At 53.3% G+C, this 18,619-nt stretch overlaps 1 protein-coding gene across 5 annotated transcripts in view; it reads right to left on the reverse strand.

Moving 5' to 3' along the window:
* Zmiz1 (zinc finger MIZ-type containing 1) overlaps positions 1-18,619 on the reverse strand; it is a 229,527-nt gene that overhangs the window by 168,623 nt on the left and 42,285 nt on the right. For all 5 annotated transcript variants that reach the window (XM_042690115.1, XM_042690111.1, XM_042690110.1 and 2 more), the window contains exon 2: positions 13,497-13,619. The gene's annotated coding sequence lies outside the window, so the exon portion shown is untranslated. The remainder of the gene's footprint in view (positions 1-13,496; positions 13,620-18,619) is intronic.

Below are 18,619 nucleotides of genomic sequence, written 5' to 3' on the forward strand. Positions count from 1 at the left end.
CAGGACTATTGTGTGTGATAGCTATAAAATTAAATAATCAGCTAATCACCAGCAAATTAGCATCCCATCTTTACATAGAACAAATATAGTATTTACGTAAAAGTTGTTAGGAGTTTCTCTCTTTTTAATTAGCAGGAATAAATGCAAAATGAATGGTAATTAGGCAGCTGATGGATTCCGTAGTACAATTACGCCTGCAGCAGCGCCCCAGTCCTTAAACACAGCCCGCTCCCAGGAACCAGAGAAGCCTATTTATATAATTTATTTATAAAACAAAGTTAGCAAGAACAGAGGGTGTGGCCCGGGCTCTGCTGGGGGAGGGGAGATGCGGGCTTTGGGGCAGGGCTCAGGGAGGGGGAGGGTCTTTGCAAATGCACCACCAAGGCCCCCTGGAGGTCTATTTCAGGACTGGCTTATGTCCCTGGGAGCAGGGAACAGGACCTCCCAGGCAGGAAGTGGGGCTGGAGCAGTGTGAGAGCTTGAAGCAGCTGTTCTCGCCTTCCTATGGGTCTCTTTCTGTCCTCTGGTGACCACCTCTTTCCTTTGCTGGCTCTGTACCTTCACTGAGAAGCCTCCATGCTGACCCTGAGGTACAGAAAGAAAGGGAATACTCTTCCTATCCTCCTTGAACTCAAGGGAACATAGACCTAAGAATAGCCACCCTCCCAGGTGGCAAGATGAGAACAGGGAGTTTCCAAGAATGTATACCAGAAGTAGCAAAGGGACCTGTATGTGAAAGGCAGGAAGATAGGAATTACCATCACATGACTACAGCTAATCGTATATCCGGATTGGGGAGGCTGGAGAAGAAAGTGGGCTCTTGGATGTCAGGCTATAAGGGTTTGGACTCGGTCCTGGATGCCACAGAGAGGTTTGGAGGGAGAGGCCGACGCTTTCCTGATCACTGTTCTTTCTCAGGCCCCCTCCCCCACCCAAAGCCACAGAAGAGAGCCAGGTGGACAGGCCATTAGAGGCAGCTGGCCCAGCTCTGCAGAGCAAGTGCGGAGCCGAGCTGAGGCTAACCTGATTACAGGGGCAGGAGGTCTGTCTGCAGGGGTGGGCAGGAGGGAGGGCAGCTGCTCTGAGTGAAGGGAAAAGCACAAACACACACACACATACACACACACACACACACACACACACACACACACGCCACTCTTGGGTCCTCTGAATGAGGGGCCTGTCTGCCCTACGAGCCTGGCCAAACCTGAGAGATAGGGGCACAGCCTTGTCCCCAGAGTAGGCTAAGCTGGCCAAGGGAAGGACAGAAATCTGGCTATGGCCCCAGCATAACTATCAGCATAGCTGGAATCAAGCAGGATGGGCATTCTTCAGTGCCTGCCTTTCCCTCTTGCCTGGGCTTAGAACAGCTAGGAGCCCAGGCTGGTGAGGAGCCAGTTAGAAGACATCGGCAGCCGATGTATATGCAGGAGGAAAGTTGAGAGCCATGGCAGCACTCAGGGCCCATAATGCCTCTTCTGCCTCAGTAGAGAAACAGCAGTGTCCCATCCCCCACCCCTCCCTTGCTCTATGGACAGCCTAGACTCAGCATGCCTACCTCTACAGTGGAAACGCCAGTACCTACCCATGGAAGCTCTAAGAAGCTATACACGACAGCCATTTGAACCTCAAAGTCCTGAGCGGTGGTTGAACTTGACTTTGACATTGCAGGATCTGAAGGATTTACCCAAGGGAAACCCCTCCGTCCCCAGGACTGCTGGCCTCCAACCCCTTGCTTTACAAAAGCATCACTCACTTGCCTTTCACCCCCCACAGGCCCGAAACGAGGTCTAGAAACTGAGGGCTGAGCTGTCAGGAAGGCACTCTGGACTTGTACGGGAAGACCAAGATCACACCATTCGCTTTCTCTGCTCTGTAAGTTATGCTCCTGCCTTGGGCTGAAATCAATAAAAATCCACAATGATGGTTTCACACTAGACAAGGGTCAGCCTTGGAGATGACATTGCTTCCGCCCAGAGCAGTGCTCACAGTCTACCTTTATCCTGAGACCTCAGCCCCAACTGTAGGTGGCAGCTGAAGAGGTGGGGGGTGTGGAGACAGACTGTGGATGGAGGTGTGGGAGTGTACCCAGGGAAGCGAGGGGGCGAAGGGCTTCTTGCCGCTGCCTAAGCATCTCTCCAAAGACATGCCGGTGCTATTCATCAACTTGCTTTTCAGGGCTGCGAGAAATCAATGGCATTTGTGCTGCAAACTCATCATTAGGACAGGAAAAACTCTGCAACGGAATTGATTTGTTTAAATATAATAACACAATTTAACAAGAGAACCATGGGGGTGGGGAAAGAACCCAAGCAGACAACATGGCGAGACAGCCTGGAGAGCCGCTCGAGAGGATGGAAGGGGGTCATGCCTAGAATCACTTTCCAAGGTACTGTGGCAGGACCCACACGCTCCCTTGTTTGGGTGTATCCACAGCAGCCCATGGATGGGACTGCTGTTTCTGTTGGTCTTGGAGATGAATGCTCTTGGTGAATGTCAGTTCAACACAGAAACGGTGACTAGGCCTAAACTGTGGTCCAGGTTTCTGTACAGGACTGGGGATGGGGACTCTAATGAATCCAACTAAAAGCTGCTCCATGGGCCAGAAAGGGAGAAATGGGAAGACCGTGCTAGGGCAGGGTGAAGATCAAGGACAGACATGAAGATCCTTTCAAAGAACGGTGCAAAGCCCACTAGAATATGGTACCCACCGTGATAATGATGATGATGGAGGTTGGTTGTATTAATCCTTACCATGTTCTAGAACCCTGCATACACTCTATGTGTCATTTCCTTGACATTAGCATGTGAAAGAGGGGCTAGGATTACAAATGAGACTGAAGCTCAGGAAGGCTACACAGCCAGAAAAGGATGGAACTGGGAATGGACACCATATTTGCTATCCTGAGCTTGTTGTTCAGTAACTACTGAGCTCTCCACACCCACACCCACACACCTACCCACACACACACACACACACATACATACATACATACATACACACACACACACACACATGGGATGTGAGGTGTCAAAGGTAACCCAGGTTCTCCACAACCCTTGGAAGTGGGGATGCCCAGCCTCAGGAAGCATCAGCTGCCTCCAGCAATATAAACAGAACCCAGGACGTTTCTCCCCCAGGAAGCCGCCAGCTCTGCCTTGTCCCTTGCTGACCTTTACCAGGGTGCACTCTAGCAGCACACAGGCAAGGCCAGTGCATTTTCTGAGCTGGTCCTTCCAGGCCAGGGCTGGGGCATGAGCTCCCTCTGCCCCCTCCTTAGGGAAGAGGTTCTGCATTCTCTAGAAGGCTGGGAGGAGAGCTGCCAAAGCCCTCTGTGCAAGTAAGGAAACTGAGGCCTGGTGAGGGGAATCAGCCTTTTGGGTCCATCAGCCAAGGGCAAGTACAACTGGGGCAGAAAGTCCAGCCCATGCTACTGTCCTCTTGTCCCTGCACGGGGGAGAGAGACACAAAAGAGCTAGAGAGGAGACAAGCCATGCCTGGAGGCAAAGAAAGTTGAGGTTTGTGATGTGTGGGGTGGGCGGAGCCTAGGAGGCCCCAGGGAGTCCCAAGGCCAGGTGTGGGGGACAGGGAGGAACGGTTCCTGCGTAAGAGGAGAATCTTGTCATTCAGGCAGGGTGTGTTTGGTCCCTTGCCTGGAGATGCCCAAAAGAGAAAGATTTCCAGGATTTGGAATTCCCAGGCAAGGCCCAGTTGCTCAGTCCACCCTAGCAGAGTTGATGGCTGAATTCTGATTCTCAGCTCTGCCACTATCAGATTGTGTGTCCCCTTATGCCTTCGTTTCCTCCCCTGGAATGCAGAGCATGTGCGGGCTCCTTGTGTGTGGTAGTGAGGAGCTGGAGTTCAACAATGTATGTACAGCACTTAGCATCTGATATGAATCACTCAGCGCATGACAGGTGGTTGCTGTCACCCCACCAACTGCGCCTCTGGGCTCACTACTAGGAGACCAGCCGACACGTACCATGGGCTCACTGGCATCCAACACTCCTCTGAGTGCCGCTGCACACACATCAAGGCTTTGGCCTTTTGCAGTATTTCCAGGTTAGTTGGGGGACCACTCTTACCTTATTTCTCTCATTCAGATGAGGAAACCAAGACATGCAAGGGTGGTCACGTGCCCCGAGTCTCACAGCTGGTAAGTCTAGAGGGCTGGAAAACCACTTGTTACCATTGGGTTGACTCCAAAGGCAGCTGGCCACTGGATGAAGGCCAGTGTCCGCTTGCTTCTGGTCACATTGACCCAGCGCAAAAACCAGACAAATAGAGGTTGGGCAGGGATGACAAGACACTTTAGAGGTACCCCAGGCATGAGCAGGTCATCCATCCTTAAGCTTGGCTCTTCAAGACCTTTCCTTCCTGTCTACACTCATCAATTTATTAGGTTCCCAGAGTGTATACTCAGAAAAAGAGACAGGAAAGCAAGCTCCAAGATGGCTTCACCCCTGCTTTCTGAATGGCTCAGGAAGTTCAGCTTCTGATCAAGACTTTGGGGCATGCTGCTTTCATTCATTCTTGTATATTAGCAGGTGGTAGTACCCACTTCAGAGGTGGGAATGTGGAGGTTGGAAACACACAGGCCACACAGGGTCAAGCTTCAAACATCCAGATGTGAGTGCATACAAGCAGCGCTGGGGCAGGAGGTCACCCTGCATATCTGGGTCAGGCACAGGGCAGGCCTAGAAGGCAGGCTGGATAACTCTGAGAGGGAGAGGCCTCTCTCTCTATAAGCCCAGGTGAACCTGGCAGCTTAGGGAAGGGGCCCAAAAACCTTGGGCAGCAGCTGCTCCCAGGGAGGAAATCTGGAGGAACACAGGGCCTTGAACAGACTGAGAAACTGGGCACACGGGGCAGCTTGAACCCCCTAGGTACCCTGTACCCTGTACCCCTGCTGGGTACAGGAACTGCCTGTTAGCAGAGCAATTAGCTTCCAGCACCCAGGAAAAAGGTCGAAGAGGCAGGCAGCAGGCACTGGCTGGACAAGGACCCTGGCAAGCTGAACCTGGTTATTTTTAGTATCTTGATTCAAGAGGGAGAGGCTCTCCTCCCTGCCAGGTAAATGTCAGTGCCACCAGCAGATACAGCCAATTAAAGCTGCTCAAGCACAGGCTAGAAGACAGAGCTGGGGCCCCAATCTCCTGCTTACTCACCCCTACCAGCCCCAGCAGCTTCGGCTAACAGGCCTCTGACTCAGTACAACTGCCTCATGCCTCCGCCACCCCCAACAGGGAACACTGGTTGGGTCCCCAAAGGAGGAGGAGAAGGTGGTTGGATCCTGAATTGGATCCCGGCTTAGCTGTGTGACTCCAGCCAAGTGTTACACCTTCTCTGACTCTATAGTTTCTCCCACTGGATGATAAGTGGGGGGTGACCTAAGTTAGGGGTGAGGGAGAGGCTCTGAGCTCACAGAGATCTGTCACCCCCCTGCTGGGAGGTAGAAGCAGCTGTATTATTCCGGAATCGAACTCTGGACTTCCTAAGTAGGGATTGGGCCTGCCCTGGGCTGATGGGGCCTGAGCTGGCAGCTATGCAGGCTGCTGGGGGGATTTGCGCAATCCTGGGTACTTGGAGTCCCGAGGAGAGAGGTGAGAGAGAGAGACAGAGGCTGCTATGGGTCAGTGAGGTACAGCAAACACACATGGGCTGAGCCCGGGGCTGGGGAGGGCCACACCGCACCTGAGGAGGGCAGCAGGTCCCCCCAGGTGCTGTGGCAGATTGCAAGTCTGGCACGGCCCACAGGAGGCTGGAAAAGGCACCTGGCCTGGGTTGGCACAGCCTGTATTGCTGTGGCCTTGGGGAGACCTTCCCTGCCCTGCCCACCAGCCTCCCTTGGAAGGAGGCTGATACTATGCTAAAGACAAGGATCCCATCTCAAGCCCCCTGCCATCCCCCAAACCTGCTGTTCAGCCTCTGCACATGGGTGGATGGCTGCCGGGGGGCCAGCCTTTGTCCTTCCTGGCCAATCGTAGGCTGGAGAAACTGAGGAGTCTTAGTCTTTACCAACCAGAGAAGCCTGTGGTCCAGCAACAACAGCTTCCTTGGTCAGCTCTCGACTGTCCTCCCTCAGTTTAGAATTCTAGCACCAGCTCACACCTTCTAAAAGATCTCCCCTTCCACCACAGCACTGACCCGCTGTGGCTCCTATAGCTCAGAGGAGACCTGGAGGAAACTGAGGCTTAGAACTGGGGCAGAATCTGCCCAGGGACATTTATCAAGTTAAGAGCAAAGTGCAAACTTGCCTTCCTCTGCCATTTCGTACTCCAGGGTGCATTTTCAGCCCCTTTCCCTGCCCAGTCTTGAACCCACACAGCTCCAAGTCTACCTCTCAAGGCCTAGTCCAACTTGGATGCCTGTGGTACAGTTCCCCATATGTATGGCTCACTCTTCAAGGACCAGCTGCAGCCCCACCTCCTCCAGGAAGCCTTCCCATGACTTTGCACCCCATGTACTGTGGATATTGTCCTGCAGGACACCTGGCTATTTGGCTGTCCCTTGGTAGAAGAGACTGAGGGGACATGAGTGGCCCCGGATTTCCTGAGCCTAGTTTACATCCTTACTTCCTTATACCTTGTCAGCTGCTGGCCCGAGGTGTGGTGCCAACCCCTAACCACAAGACTCTGACCCCAGGGCTCTCTGGGCAGAGGGAATCCCATGATTACAGTAGCAGAGTGCTTAAGGAACACCATGGACCTGCTCTGATTGAGTCATAAATGCGGGCCCTCTCAAATCCCATCCTTCCCAGGTACACCCCCAAAGACTCCGCCTTCCCAGGCCCCTCCCTCACCAGGCCACACCCCCATTCCCCCCCCCCCCCCATCCTCCCTGTGGCCTGCAGGTCCCTGTCCTTTCCAGCAGCTCTTCCTGCCATGCAGCCAGAGCTGCTTAGGGCTGGCAGTGTGCTCAAGGACCTGACACCTGTGCTGGCTTACTCTAGATATGTGTTCCTATCTGTGAACCCCTCAGGTCTCCTTCCATGCCACAAAGAGGCTAGACTAGACTGGAGGGACACTGGCCAGATGTTACCCCTGGTGACGCTCTTTATGACCCCCACATGTGATTAGACATACTTGGAGAACACCCTTGGGCTCTGGGAAAGCCAGAGAGAGAGAGCTGGACTGCCTCCTCCTTGGAAGGATACAGCCTGTCTGAGCCCCAGGCTTCTGTGCCTGTGTTAATGCGGTGTGTCTTTAGGATGGTTTCTAGCCTCTCTGATCCCCTTGTGATACAACAACATCCACTCCAAGCTCATGAACTGAGATCAGACCCACAAGAGGAAGCAAGTGTGCCAATGTTGGTCCCAGAGGGTGACCCCTGGTTATTGGCTTCATCTTTCTGCCTTGGGTGAACTCCTCTCTTCTGGTAGTGAAGATTTCAGATAAAATGAGCCCCAATCACAGCTCTACCAACCAATAGCTTTGATTCTGAATGGGTTTTTTAGTCTCTCTGGGCTGAGTCTCCTCGCCTGCCTAACATGATAACTGGGTTTTACAGACCAATGAATGGCACAAATTGGAGAGTAGCAACAACTTATCCAGGGTCACACAGCAAGCCTGTGGTCCAAGTGATGGCTTGAACATCCTCCCAGTGGTCCTGCCAGGCCAGTAACCGCCCTGCTGACCCGCAGGGGTGTGCCCTTGAGTAGGGCTGAGCAGCAGGCTATGGACTGTTTCCAGCTCCAGGTCTGGGATGGAGGTGAGGGGGAGGGCGGGCCACAGAGACTGGTAGCGGAGGGAACCGAGCTCCCGGCAGCAGAGTCCGGGTCAGGGCAGGGTGTGCATTCTCAGCTGGTGCTGAAGATGGACAGGCACGCCACAGGCGGGCCCTGGAATTGCAGCTCTTCAAGACCACAGGCTGGGCGGGGCCAGGCCCTCCAGAGCTGGCCTTGGCACTCAGGGTTTCTGCAGGAAGCCCACACCACAGAACCCTGCACTGTGTCAAAGGACCACTCACAGCAACCAAGCTGGAAGCACAAAGCCACACCCAGGGGCTGGTGGGGCTGTGAGGGGGGGCCCATGGCCCTCAAGCAGTGACTGTCCTCCCAGCCAGCAGCAGCAGCTGTGTGAGAAAGCCTCCTGGGGAAACTAACCCTCACCCCGATTCCCCACCTCTCATGTAATTGACCCTGTGACCAGGCTTTGCCCCCAGAATCAACCCTCATGTGCCTACAGGCCCAGGCACCCTTTGTGCTGCCCACCACCCACCATATGTCCGTGCTAGGCCCCGCTGGCTTCTCCCCGCTCGGGTGGCAGTGTCAGCTCTTCCTAGGGTGCAGATGAGGAAGTGGGGCCCAGGGAGGCCAAGTCACAGGCCTGAAGTCACAGAGGAAGGAGAGGCAGAGGTAGAAACAGCCCCAAGTCTACCCTTGCAGTTCACCCCCTTCATCCTGCAGTGTCTCTTTCACCCACGAACTGGCCCCTTACCAGTCACAGCGCCTATGGGACACCTCTCCCCCATGTCCAGTCTCTCCTAGGTGCAATAGCCCAGCCAGCTCAGGCTTTCTCACCTCTACCTCTTGCGCTACTCACCCAAGCTCTAGAGCCTCACACTGGGCCATAGTCACCTAGAGGCATGAAATGGACCACATCCCCTGAAAGCAAGAGCAGGGATGGACGCTGATTTAGTTCAGCAGGCCAGACAGCCAGAGTACATCAAATCCAGGCCCTTCTTCAGCAGCTCAACACCAGGGGCCTCTTCTGTACCAAGATGGAACAAGTCAACACTTTCCACTAGAAGACAAGGCAGTCTCCACAGAAAGCTGGAATGCAAGCCTGCCCAGGTAAGGCCCAGTTACTATCTGCCCTCGGCGGCTGTCACCCTGGGACCTACTGTGGCCTGGTCACAGCTCAGGAGCTTTAGGTGGGGGCTACACGTTTGCAGTCTGTTTTCCCATCAGGCAAGTAGGCCTGGCCTTTCAAGAGCTCTCTGAAGATCGGGCACTGGTGGCTCATGCCTAGCTACTCAAGAGGCTGAGATCTCAGGATTAAAGTTCAAAGCCAGGCAGAACAGCAAAATCTGTGAGACTCTTATGTCTAATTAATTAGCCAAAAGCCAGAAATGGAGCTGTGGCTTAAGTGGCAGAGCACTAACCTTGAGTAAAAACAAATGAGAGACAATTCCCAGGCCCTGAGTTCAAGGCTCAGTACTGGCACACAGGGTTGAAAGAGCTCTGCCCACTCTGTCCCACAATGCAAGAATTGATGGCAGCCATGGGAGGGGGAGGTGTGTCAGAGAGGGCTCCTGGGCTGCCCATCTGGAAAAGAGAGTGTACCAAGCAAGAAAGAGATGGACAGGCCTGAGACAGGCAGACTAGACAGGAGGCTCTGTAAATAAAACACAGCAGACCTACCTCCAGCCCCTCCTACATCCACAAACAGGCCTGCTGCACTTGGAAAAGCACAGAAACCCAGATGCCAAGGTACACAGGGGCAGGGCCAGAAAGGGAGACAGTGCCAGGTCCAGGGAGCCTCGAACACCATAGCCCAAAGGGAGGGGCTCCAGTCCGCGCTAAAGAAACTTCTGTTCCAAACTGTTAGGGATAAAGCTAGATCCCGGTACCATTGAACACCACCCCCCCCTCCTTGGGAGAAGAGGATCAGCCCTCACCCTGGCATAGAGGGATCTGCCCAAGATGGCTGGGGCTATCAGTGCTGGAGCTGAAATGCAAACTGTTCCTTTCCCTTTCTCCCATGCTTGTCATGCTTATTCTAGGCAAGGTTGGCTTTGTGGGCAGTCACAAAGGCCCTCAAGCATAAAAGGACCCCCATGTTTGCTGCCACCATGTTGAAATCATTACATCCAAGGCCAGCTTGACTGTCACCTCCTGGGGCCCTTCTCAGGTCTCCTCCCATCCCAGGCAGATTTCCACTCCCTGTATGAGGAGGGCCAGGGAGCCTGATACCAGCCGGCTGAAGAGCCCGCTACTGATTGTGCCATGCCTGCCTCTCTCAAAGTCCTCTCCTAGAACTTCCTGCTGGCCAAGTTTCCGAAGGACAATCTTAAGGACATTGAACAAAGGGGTCTTGGAGAAAAGGTTTCCAGATCAGGCTCGATAACGGGCCCCAGGAACAATCCACTTCTTTATTTGCAAGAAACTGGCAGACATGCCAGGGACACTGGGCCAGGACTGCAGGCCAGACAATCCCAGAGCGGCCTTAGGACCCCCTCCAACATGAGGGGCCCTGCTGGGATAGAGGGAGAAGGTGAAATATGGGATGGTGTGCAGTTCATAAGCACTAATTCTGGCCCTCTCACGTGCTGGCTGTGTAGCCCACCCTCTCAGAGCCTCAGTTTCCCCTTTGCCAAGTGGGTATTAGCAGGCCCATCCATGGAGGGAGATGCTGGAATAAAAAGGAAAACTTCCCACCCATCTTGGCTCTGAACCCACCTCTAACATTTCTCATCGACCTTCCTAGGTCTCAGTTTCCTCACCTGGCAATGGCTCAGTATGCTTCCCTCTTAGGCTTGAGGATGGGGTGGAGGGTACTCACAGAACGTACCAGCCTCTTGTAATAAGGCACTCAAAGTTGGGTGCTTGTAGGCTCAGCAACCCAGGAATCAATTGAAGGGTAGGAAGGGGCAGGGGAGAGGAATGGGAGGGATACCTACTACTTGGAAAGGACAGATGAGGGTCACCTGTTGTACCTAGATTCAGAGGGTACTCAAACCTCAGGAAGCCTGGATGGAGCCCCCAGAGGATTAAGAGCAGGAACAGGGCCCCATGATCATCCCAGGACAATAACCCACAGCAGCCCCACGCTATCCATGACCCATTTCCTTGTGAGAACAAAGCTTTCAATTCAGCAAAACACCCAGAACTCTTCTCAGCAGTCTATATCCCATCTGACCACGCAGAGAGGGCAGAGGGAGAGTTTTCTTGTCCAGATGAGGAAACTAAGGGCCAGGGAGGGACAGGACTTGTCCAGAGTCAGTCCAGTGGCAGCCCTGAAAACCACAACAGCCACCCTCCCCCACTCAGCCTCCACCAAGAGCTGCCCAGGACCGCTGGGAACTGTGGATGTTTCTGCAGGTACAAAACATCGACCTCCAAGCTGCTTTTCTTAGAACACAATTTTTCTGTGTGTGTGCATCTATCTGTGTGTGAGAACTTGGGCCTAGGCCCTTGTGTGCAATTCAATTTGTGACCATGTGTCAGCCTGCACACGCATGCACGCACACCTGACATGAGTGGTCTGTGCACACATGCACATGTGGTTCCTGTACTCGCATGCACATCAATGACTGCTCATGTGTACACATATGTGCACATTTACATGTTGTTGGCATGCATGAGCATATTTTCAAGCACAGTTACAGGTACTACTTATGTCTGACTGCATGAGTGTGTGTGTGTATGTACATGTGTGTGTGTGTGTGTGTGTGTGTGTGTGTGTGTGTGCATGCATGCAGTGGGTACAGCGGGCCTGAGAGTGTGTGAAGATGCTTGCATGTGTGTCAATGCTCATGTGAGAACATCAAGTCCAATATAAACACAAAGCCATCCAAGTCCCTTCTTCCTCATCAACACTCAAACCTTTCAGACATTCTCTGCCTCCTCCAAGAAGCCTTCCTGTTTCCCAGGTTCCACTCAGAATTCCCACATCAACCCCATCCCACATCAGAGCAGTTCTACAATGGCACCAGGAGCTGCCAATGTCCCTTCCTCTAGTCCTTTGTGCCCCCCGCCCCCATCCCCGCCATAGGGCTTCAACTCAGGGCCTGGGTGCTCAAGGCTAATGCTCGACCACTTTGAGCCACAGAGCCACTTCCAGTTTGCTGGTGGTTAACTTGAGATAAGAGACTCACAGACTTTCCTACCCAGGCTGGCTTCAAACTGTGATCCTCAGATCTCAGCCTCCTGACTTGCTAGGACTACAGGCGTGAGCCACTGGCACCCAGCCTCTCTATGCTTCTTTTCTGGCCCCAGCTGAGTTTTCTAACCTCCTATTGGGTCCTTGGGACAGCTCCCTAGTATCCCTGCCTCTAGATAGGGCCTTTCCAAGGCAGTCACAAGGCTCCAGTTTAAGCACACCTGTAACAGTACTTACCTGACTTAGAGCCTTCCATGGCTCCCTGCTACCCTTGGGATTCAGTGCCCCGCCTGGCATTTGCGGCCTTCACAATCCCTTGCCTTCCCCTTCCCCTTCCTCATCTTCCTAGTCTCTCCCACTTGTTTACTGCACCCATCTCCCCACTTTTACCTTGTGTACCTCCCACAACTGTCCTGCTAACCGCTGAACCCTGCCCGCCTGTGTTCTGGGGATGCCTCTGTCAAGATCTCTCTGCTTCTCCACAGGACAACAGGCTCAGCCACCCTTTCCCTGGCATGGGAGCCTGGCATACAGCAAGTGACATGTGAGCTGGATCAGGGGGTGGGGGAACCAACCTGAAGAAAGCTTTATGCAGCCAACACAACCCGTCTCTGCATGTGTTGAGGGGACTCTGGGGTGCAACTCACGGGCCAGGCTGGTGGAGGCCAAACTCTAGCCACACAGAGCTTATGAAACACCAGCAACCACCTATAAAAGGGCATTCCCCTTCCTTCCTTCCTTCCTTCCTTCCTTCCTCCCTTCCTTCCTTCCTTCCTTCCTTCCTCCCTTCCTTCCTTCCTTCCTTCCTTCCTCCCTTCCTTCCTTCCTCCCTCCCTTCCTCCCTTCCTTCCTCCCTTCCTCCCTTCCTTCCTTGTTGTGCCAGTACTGGGCTTGAACTCAGGGTCTGGTAATCTTACTTGGGTTTTTTGCTCCAGACTGGTGCTCTACCACTTGAGCCACTTCTCCACTTCCAGCTTTTTGCTGGTTAATTAGAGATAAGAGTCTCAGACATTTCTGCCTGGACTGGCTTTGAACTTCGATTCTCAGATCCCTGCCTCTTGGAATAGCTAGTATCAGAGGCGTGAACCATTGGCATTCAGTTCAGGTCCTGTCCCTCTTACTTTGGGTTGAGATAGGACCCAGCACTTCTGGGGACAACTCAACCACACCCCCGTTGCCTTATCCCCATCCCTATCCACAAAAAGAAGCCACAGAAGAGGCAAGGTCAGGGGAATGATAGCCCAGGCCCTGCTGTGTGGGGCTGGTACACTGGCGCACAGAGACCGGACTTAAACCCCAGCCATGGTGACCTTGTGCAAAGTATTTTCCTGACCCCCAGGCTGTTTTCTCACCTGTACCATTGTGCCAGTTATAGCTACTCCCTCCAGGCTAGTTCTGAAGATGGAAAGATAATAACCCACATGCTTAGCAAAGTACCCAAAATACAGGGTTTCCCTGAGGCTATAACTGGGGGAGTTGACAACAGAATAAAATCAAACGTCTGAGTGCCAGACCATGACGCCCCACCCTCCACTGTTTGGTTTGTAAGTCCAGGAAGAACTGGAACCGGAGAAGTGAACAGCTTCCTCACCTGCTCAGGGCAGACCCACACCCCATCCAACCCCACAGGTGGGTACACAGTACCAGCAGGGCTGGCTCAGCCCACTTACCTGCAGAGGTTTCTACCAACCAACCAGAACTTGAGGCTGCTGGGTGTCAGGAAAAGAGAGGTCGCAGGAGAAGGAGGCCGCGGCCCTAGCCCCACTACATCCACACACAGTTGTTGCAAGTTTCTAGAGAAGAGAGCAGAGGGGTCAGTGAGCTCCAGTTCCAGCTCTGCAGGCAACCTCCTACCCCCTTTCTTGAGATCCAGCCTGCCTAGGTTCTTCTGGCCAACCCACCCAAGGGGAGCCCTTGAGAAACTAGGTGATGTCTCATCCCAGGAAAGACACAAGCTCCAGAGCTTCACCTTTGAAGCCCCGGAACAAGAACGAGCCTAAGCAGCCTCCATAGTCCATCCACAACAGCAGCCACACCCCCCCTCACCAGACCCCACCAGCCAGCCTTCTGTGTCCAGCCTTGGCACTTGCCAGGTGCCCTGCCATGACTCTTCATCCTCTTCTCTGTCTTTTCAAGTCTTGCTAGCCTCTGAGCCCCTGCTCAAATGCTTTGTTGGGGCCATCTGTCCCACTCCCAGGGGATCTTTAGGGCCTAGCTGACTGTTTCTCTTCCAGCCTTCCATAGGTCTGTCCCATTCACCAGGCAGAGACCAGGGTGTCTGTTTCAGTTGATCAGTTATCTGGGCTTGTTATCAAGGGCCACAGATGTTTTAGATGGATGGATGGATGGGTGGGTAAACAGATGGAAGGATGGATAGGTAGATGAACGGATGGATGGGTAGATGGATGAATGAATGGAAATATCATAATTCTGGTGGATGGAAGCTATTCCATGAACAAACTAGACAAAGGAGGTCAAGTATCTTGAACTCAAGAATCCCACTGGAAGCTCCACAGCACTCCCACATCCTTCCCGCTGTCCAGTTCTAGAACAGGGGGTCAGGTTGGTGGGAGGACAGACTCGGTGCTATTGATGCTTTTCTCTACCATTTTCCAAATGAGGAAACTGAGGGCCCAATGAGGGAATGGTTCTTCCCATGGTGCTCCAGCAGGTGGGAGAGGCAAGGTCAGGAGTAGAACTCAAGTCTCCAGCCTTGCCTAATGCCCGACACTGTCGGGTCCTGTGGTCCCAGCCACATGACTCCCTTGTCTTTTGAGGACCCAGTTGGCCATAGGGCAGCTTTTGGCAACAGAGTTCAGCAACAGAAGGCCTGTGGGACTAGAAAAAGTGTCACAGAAGTGATCACCCTGGGAACAGAGCCACCTGATCTGATGGCCCAGCCTGTATACCTGAAGCTCGGAGCAGGTTAGATCACAGGGAAATCCCTCTAGCAAGTCCACTGCTGCCCAGGGCCAGAGACATCCCTTCCAATCTGCATTCAGCTGGTGGGCCTTTCTCAATCCCCCTTTGGGGCCTCTAAGTGCTGCTGGGGTGCCTAACACCCTGAGAACATGATGGGTATGTCTCATGCCTTGTGGCCTGTCCCATGGCCCATTTTCACAGAGATGCTTGCATTTGCTACCGGCTGTGCTAAGGCCTAGTGGCCACAAAACAAATAAATTGGTGGAGCCATGTGAGCTACTTCGTTGCCTCAAGAATGAAGGACCTACAACTACATCCAGCAACACAGATGAATCCACAAATGTAACATTGATTGAAAAAGCCAGACTTGGGAGACAATAGACTTAGGAGATCCATTTATATCAAGGTCAAGACGCAAATGGACTCCATGCCTACAGCAGACAGAACAGGACCACAGCCCCTGTGTGGTTCTTCCTTCCCATCAAGGGGAGGGGTTTCTTCTCCACCCTGAACTGAATTTCCATTCAGCAAATTGTGTGTGTGTGTGTGTGTCTGTCTGTCTGTCTGTACTGGGGCTTGTATTCATGGTTTTCACCCCCTTGCTTGGCTTTTTCACTCAAAGCTTAGTGCTCTACCATTTGAGCCACGCAGTCCTGCTTCTGGCTTTTTGCTGATTAATTGGAGGTAAGAGTTTCATGGACTTTTCTGTCAGGGTTGGCTTGGAACCTTGATCCGCAAACATCCAGCCTCCTGAGTAGCTAGGATTATAGTGTGAGCCACCAGTGAGTGCCTAGCTCCTGGAGCAAATTTCAATGTAGTGATAAGGAACATTTTATAAAGCCTCAAAGATAAATCTTGAGACTAGGCCTCAAAAAGGTCTTCCATTTCTGACCTTGACTCATGGACCACCTCCAGGCCATGAGGCCCAACCAACAGCCAGTACTAGCTGCTAGCTATGAGAGAAATCATCTTAGACCCTCCCTTCCAGCCAGCCTGCCAGAGAAACCCAGAAGCAGACAGACAGCCCAGCCCAACCACACACTGGTGAGATTTCATAACTGGGAGCTGTTTAAGGTCTCTCGTTTTGGGATGAGCCAATGGGTATCAGACTGTTGGAAGTCTAGATCCCTTTTCCTGGGGGGAAATAGTAGGCAGATCCGGCCCCACCCTGGCCAGTTGCCTCCTCAGCCATCCCCTGTCCTGCTGGCTCCACTTTCTCCTCAATCTGAAAAGCCTTTCAATTTCCCACCATGCTTCAGCCTGGAGCCAGGCAGCATCTCTTCCTGGAAGCCCATCCTGACTTCCCTCTCTGATTTGCTCCTGGGCTGGGCCTGCCTCTGGATGCATAGGACTATACCTTTTACCTCCCCTCTATCTCCCCATGCTTTGAAAACTTTCCCTTAGGCTCAGAGTCCCTGTCAGAGTCAAACAGTACCCCTCCTCTTCTTTCCCAGGGTAGAGACCCTTACAGCCATCCTGTGATAATCAGTGCTCACCAGGGACCCAGGGACCCAGGAGAGTAGTGCCCACAATGCCTTATGCCAGCACAAGACAGGGTAATTCTCAGAGCCCAGCTGCTCCTGCACAGTCCAAGGATAGGCACGAAGAAGGTCTACAGAATGAGTGGTCATATGGAGGTTCCCAGCTTTTAGCTGATCATGACCTCATCAATGCATGCCACTCCTCCTTCATAATTACCTGTTAAAATTGTCAGACCAATTGGCAGTCCTCAGGTGCTCCACCCAGAGCCAAAGCAAAGTAAGCTGCTCTGGGAGAGCCGAGGAAGAGCCTCGAGCCCAGCCACGATCCCTCTGTGCAGTGCCTCTCTCCAGAAGGCATTTTTAGGGTCGGGCCTCTGCAGACTCCCAATGCCAGGCCCTCAGCCTGTACATCCCCTCTGCTGGGTGTGGCTCAGAAGCCCACATCTTCACAACCCCAGCTCTGGCCTTATGCAGGTGTGACCTCTGGGAGCCTCTCTGGTCAGCTCTTTCTCTGTCATCTGAGTGATGGGCAAAGTCAATCAACTCTTGTAGGTACCAGGTTTTACTCTCCAGTGGGGACATGATTCCAGAGAGGCCAGACGGGGGCCTCTTCCTGCCACCTTTAGGGGCCCCACTATACCAGTGACCATGCCTGCCAGCAAGCTATATGCCGGTGCAGCTACCCTCAGTCCCCTAAGTGCAGGTCATAGCACCTGCTTGGCACCTGTTCCCTGCCTCAGGTACCCCCTATGCTAAGAAAAGAAGTCCCCTTACCCAGCAGAGAGACACAGAAAAGCCAGAAAGTGACCAGGTAAGGCAGGGGGAGGACACCAGTTCCTCGGAGAGGGAAGGGGTCTTGTCCTGAGCAGAGGTGTTTCACAAGGGCAGCTGGGTAGGTAGTAGCCAACTGGGGAGAGGGGTGAGTATCCCATCCCAAGAGCATGTAGAGCATCGGCTGGGGCTGTGGGTGCTGTGAGCACCAGAAGGAAGCTGGACTCCACATTCTGTGAACCCTCCTGGCTGTTAGAATCACCAGGCTGACTGCTCGGCCCACAGCTCCAGTGCCGCAGGCCCCTCCCCTGAGAACGGCAGCTATGGGGTCTGGAAGCCAGCCCAGAACTTTAAACTGTTAACCAGTCCTCCCAGGTGCTCCTCTGCCTCTGCAAAATATGGAGAGCATAGCAGATGACCTTCCAGATCCCTCTGGGCCCAGAGATTAGTGATTCTGAGTCTCCCTCCCTCCATCACCCAAACCCATCTGGAAGACACCAGCCGGGTAGTGGCCTGGTGCATCATTAAAAATGATTTAAAACCTTTAGGAGGGGGGTCAAAATGTCGAGGAAGGGGGGGGGGGTGGTCTCAACCCATGGTGCTAGCCTTGCTCCTTCCTAGCCCCCTTGAGCCCTTAGGGCCGGCCTAGGAAAGCTCAGCACTGGGGAGGAGGTGACAGCTGTTCTGCTACTGCTTAGAGAGGCCCAGGGAAAGCAATTATCTTGCTCTTAGCTGAGAGGCACTGGCTTTTACCCGCCCCCTTCCCTCCCTCTCTCCTCCTCCCCCCTTCACACACACACACACACACACACACACACACACACACACACACACACACACACAGGCCAAGATGCCATGGCAGGCTCTGAATGCCTGCCCTCCCCCCACCCACCCCCCTTTCAGCCTCCAGATTTCTCTCTCCATCCTCCAAGCACATTTCCAACACTTAAATCATTTAGCCCGCTAAACCGGAGACGGCAAATGGGTGCTATTTCTTAAAAACATACAGAGAGCGTATTAAATTATTGATAGCCATTAAACAGGGGGAAAAATTAAACAGCTCTCAGCTCTTATCAATCATTCATGCAGTTTCCACTGGGGTGTTTTCTGGAGAGCGATCGCTCGGGCAACCCAGGGAGCAGGCTCCTGCCAGCCAGGAAGATGAGGAAGGCAGAGAGAAGGCAGCGGCTGGAGGGTAGCAAGCCAGAAGGGCCGCCCAGACCCCCAGCAGTCACTCTGGGAAGAGCAGAGGCAGGGGCAGGGGCGGGACAGGGAGGCCAGGCTTACCAATTGCAAACACCCTCTTCCCTCTTCCATCACTAACAAAGGGACACTCCAATACCATCTAACATTGCCCCTTAATTAAGTTCAGTCTGTTCTTATTAGACACCTACAATATATCTGGGCGTGCAGGATCCACAAATAAACAAGGCTGAAGGCCCTCGCTTTGGCTAACGGGAGAGCCCTTTGCAGGGAAAGCGGGATTGTATCACATACTGACAATGCCCTGAACAGAAAGCCATGGCCAAGGACAGAGAAACAGGGACAGATCCAACTGGAGGGGTGCCTACTTGCCAAGGAAGACTTCGCCAAACAAGCCATTCTTAGGTACATACTTG

Source organism: Dipodomys spectabilis, unplaced genomic scaffold (assembly GCF_019054845.1).
Source record: "Dipodomys spectabilis isolate Male_0828 unplaced genomic scaffold, ASM1905484v1 ptg000136l, whole genome shotgun sequence".
NCBI lineage: Eukaryota > Metazoa > Chordata > Mammalia > Rodentia > Heteromyidae > Dipodomys > Dipodomys spectabilis.